At 41.9% G+C, this 4,770-nt stretch overlaps 1 pseudogene; it reads left to right on the forward strand.

The window, feature by feature from the left end:
* The first annotated feature begins 327 nt into the window (after window positions 1-327).
* LOC147964891 (uncharacterized) lies at window positions 328-4,275 on the forward strand (annotated as a pseudogene).
* Window positions 4,276-4,770: the final 495 nt, after the last annotated feature.

A 4,770-nucleotide genomic window follows, 5' to 3' on the forward strand; every position in this document is an offset into this window, starting at 1 on the left:
TAAACGAGTGGTTGATTTGCAGCCATATCGTAATGTGGTAGAGCTGGTACATCTTGCTTCTAAGGCTGAACGACAATTGCAAGAAGACTCGAAGCAAAATAGAACTACATCCTTCACAGCTCGAGCTACATCAAGTGGGAGTAAGTTTGTACCTCAATTCAATGTTGGTCGAAGTATTATGACTAGTTCTGGTGGTGGAAATCAGCCCCATGCACATGCAGCCATGAGCAGAAATGATGCATCAAATTCTAAGGAGAAGAGCAAATTTGCAGCTCCACGGGGAAAACTAGTGAGATAGAGTGGTTTACATGTAAGGGACATGGCCACATGAAGAAGGATTGTCCCAACAAGCGTACCATGCTGATCACCGAGAATGGAGAATATGAGTCTTGTAGTGAACCTGAAGAAGAAACTGAGGATGGTGATGGTTCAAATGGTGATGAGCAAACCTATTGTGATTATGAGCAAGGTGCCTCTCTTGTTGTCACTAAAGTTTTGAGTGTGCACATCAAAGAACCTGAGAATGGACAACGACACAATCTGTTTCAAACAAGAGCCAAAGTGCAAGACAAGGTATGCAAGGTAATTGTTGATGGTGGGAGTTGTCACAATCTTGCAAGCAAAGAAATGTGTGATAAGCTTGGCTGAATCTGCTACAACACCCTCATCCATATCATATACAATGGTTGAGTGAATGTGGAGAGATGAAGATCACACACATGGTACATGTGCAATTCAAGATTGGAGATTATAATGACACCCTTGAGTGTGATGTGGTGCCAATGAAGGTGTGTGACTTGCTGTTGGACAGACCGTGGCAATATGATCATTCAGCTCAACATTGTGGCAGGACCAATCAATACACCATCAAGTGGAGAGGAAATGACTTGGTGCTTAGACCCATGACACCCCAACAAATCATGGCTGAGCACTTGCAGAAAGTTTCCGAAGTAAAAATAGTGAGTAAGAAAGAGGGAGAGAAAAAGAGTGAGAGAGAGAGAGATCCACAAATCGGCAAGTGAGCGCCACAAGCCAAATCTGAGAGAGAAGAATAAAAGAGAGGGAGAGAACTTAGTAATGTTAGCCACCAAATCAGAACTGAGAGATGTGAGGCTCAACCCAAATCAAGTGGTTGTTGTACTTGTGTACAAAGATACTTTGCTTTCAGCTAACGACTTAACATGTCTCCCTAGTGCTGTTTGTGATGTCTTGCAGGAATTCAAGGATGTTTTTCCGGAGGAAGTACCCGCTGGTCTACCTCCCTTGCATGGCATAGAACATCAGATTGACCTCATTCCAGGAGCATCACTTCCGAATCGACCTCCCTACCGCACCAATCCTGAAGAAACAAAGGAGATACAAAGGCAGGTACAAGAACTTTTACATAAAGGTTATGTGCATGAAAGCTTAAGTCCTTGTGCTGTACCTATGATTTTGGTACCCAAGAAAGATGACACGTGGCGATTGGTAATGGATTGTAGGCCTATCAATGTTATAACTATTAGGTATCGTCATCCTATTCCTAGGTTAGATGATATGCTTGATGAATTGAGTGGCTCTACTATTTTCTCTGAAATTGATTTGAGGAGTGGATACCATCAGATTAGGATGAAAGAAGATGAATGGAAAACTGCTTTCGAAACAAAATTTGGGTTGTATGAGTGGTTAGTCATGCCTTTTGGAGTAACTAATGCACCAAGTACATTCATGAGATTGATGAACCATGTTTTGAGAGCTTACATTGGCAAATTTGTTGTTGTGTACTTTGATGACATCCTAATCTATAGTAGATCCATTGAGGAACATATTGAACATCTAAAACAAGTGCTGAATGTGCTAAGGACGGAAAAACTATATGCTAACGTTGAGATGTGCTCCTTTTGCACAAACAAGGTTGTTTTTCTTGGCTATGTCGTTTCAGGATAGGGAATTGAAGTGGATGAATCTAAGGTGGAAGCAATCAAGAATTGGCCAACTCCAATGAATGTAATCCAGGTGAGAAGTTTTCATGGCCTTGCTGGTTTCTACAGGAGGTTTGTGAAAGATTTTAGTACAATTGCTGCACCTTTGAATGAATTGACAAAGAAAGGAATTCCCTTTAAATGGGGTGCACCACAAGAAGAAGCCTTTCTTGATCTTAAGAAACAATTAACTGAAGAACCTTTGCTGATTCTACCTGATTTCACTAAAACTTTTGAGATAACATGTGATGCTAGTGGAATAGGTATTGGAGGTGTGTTAATGCAAGAACAAAAACCAATAGCATATTTTAGTGAGAAGCTGAGTGGCGCACAACCGAATTATTCTGTTTATGATAAAGAGTTGCATGCCTTGGTTAGAGTGCTTGAAACTTGGCAACACTACTTATGGCCTAAAGAGTTTATTGTACATTCTGATCACAGGCCTTGAAATATTTGAAAGGCCAAGCTAAACTGAATCGTAGGCATGCTAAATGGGTAGAATTCATTAAAACTTTCCCATATGTTGTGAAGTATAAGAAAGGAAAGTAAAACATGGTTGCTGATGCTTTGTCCCATAGGCATGTTCTTTTGACACAATTAGAAGTGAAGGTACCAGGACTTCAGAGCTTAAAAGAACTGTATTGCACTGATCATATATTTTCAGAACCATATGCAAAATGTAAAGATGGGAAAGGTTGGGATAAATACCATGTGCATGATGGGTTCCTTTTTAGGGTTAACAAGTTGTGTGTTCCAGATTAGGCCTTTGTTGTTGCAGGAATCACATGCAGGAGGATTAATGGGACACTTTGGTCATGAGAAGACTTATGAGCTATTGGCCGATCACTTTTATTGGCCAAAGATGAGGAAGGACGTTGAGAGATTTGTGCAGCGATGCATCATATGCCACAAAGCTAAGTCTAAACTAAACCCCCATGGTTTATATACTCCCCTACCTGTTCCAAATGCTCCTTGGGGAGATATTAGCATGGATTTTATTTTAGGACTGCCTAGGACTAAGAGGGGGAGGGATTCAATTTTTGTTGTGGTTGATAGGTTCTAAAAAATGGCACACTTCATTCCGTGCCACAAGAACGACGATGCTTCACATGTTGCTGATTTGTTTTTCAAGGAAATTGTTCGCTTGCATGGAATGCCAAGGACTATTGTTTCAGATCGAGATGTGAAGTTCATGAGCTACTTTTAGAAAACATTGTGGGCAAAATTAGGAACCAAGCTGCTGTTTTCAACAACGTGTCACCCCCAAACTGATGGGCAAACAGAGGTAGTGAACCGCACACTCTCAACCTTGCTGCGTACAATGATCAAGAAGAATTTGAAGGAATGGGAAGAGTGTTTGCCGCACGTGGAGTTTGCTTACAATCGGGCAGTTCACTCTACCACAAACATGTGCCCGTCTGAGGTGGTATATGGATTCAAACCACTTGCACCAATTGAATTGCTACCACTTCCATTGCAAGAGAGATGTAACATGGAGGCTTCAAAGCGTGCTGCATATGTGAAGAAGATTCATGAGAAGACCAGAGAAGAGATAGAAAGGAATTCCAAGTACTATGCTGCTAAGGCAAACAAAAATCGCAAGAAGGTGACTTTTGAGCCCGGAGATCTGGTTTGGATACATTTGCGCAAAGATCGGTTCCTAGAGAAGCGCAAATCCAAGCTAATGCCTCGTGGAGATGGACCATTCAATGTCTTGGCCAAGATCAATGACAATGCTTACAAGATCGAGCTTCCTGAAGACTATGATGTGAGTCCAACATTCAACGTTGCTCATTTGTCTCCATGCTTGGATCAAGAGGGTCAAGAGTCAAGGACGACTCCTTTTGAAGAGGGGGAGGATGATGAGGACATCCCAGGTTCACCTCGTTTATCATCTTCTCCTAATGATAAATCTCAGCCATCAAGTGAAGCTTCTACAAAGAAGATCTATTTGGGTCCCATGACAAGGAGCCGTGCCCAACAAATAGCACAAGAGGTGAACGCACTCTTAGCTTATCATAATTTAAATGACCATGAGAACTATATACTAGCTAAATCTCGTGTGTTGATTTTACTTAGGTACAATGTTGAGGACAACCAACAGCATTCAGCACATGAAGAAACAAGTTTTGGAGCCCATACAACAAGTTTGAAGAGAACAAGTTTCAACTCTGAAGAAAGCCTTGTTTTGGTGACAAGGACGACTAGTTACACCGCAAGGAAGAATATCAAGCCATCTCAACACTCTATTGTTGCATGTGAAGTTCCAGAATTCGTCCCAGAACTTGCTGAATCATGCAACACAAATATATGAGCATCCAGAATGTGTGGGAGTACAAAATGGAGAGCATATGAAGTCTACTTTCAGGAAAATCAAACGGTGCATCATTTGGAGTCCTGAGTCAAAGAATATGAGAGTTCCAATGCAAGCTGTCTAGGGCATTAATTGCTGCGCGAGGCTCCATGAGTTTGCTCCCTTGACCAGCTGGTTAGCACGAATTTGAGCCCCTCTTTTGGCCTGGTTTCACACCTAAACTAGGAGGGCTGTTCCTAGTATAAATACCCCTTCCCCCACTTCAGCCACAACTCTTTGGCAGTTTGATTTCAACATAGGTTAGCTAAGTGCAACCAGAATATTGTTTGAGAGTTCACTTCCTCCTTAGCTCTTGTAATCTTGCCTTGTGAGAGGGTAAACTCACTTTGTGATTTGACAACAGCAGCCGTTGAGGCGGCGACCAGTTCGTGCTTCCAACTTCGTGCGTGGTTGCGTGGATTGGAACTAAGAGTGTGGTTGGGCGAATACTTGTCG

The sequence above is a fragment of the Triticum urartu genome, chromosome 6A (genome assembly GCF_056163025.1).
Source record: "Triticum urartu cultivar PI428250 chromosome 6A, HENAU_Tu73, whole genome shotgun sequence".
Lineage (NCBI taxonomy): Eukaryota > Viridiplantae > Streptophyta > Magnoliopsida > Poales > Poaceae > Triticum > Triticum urartu.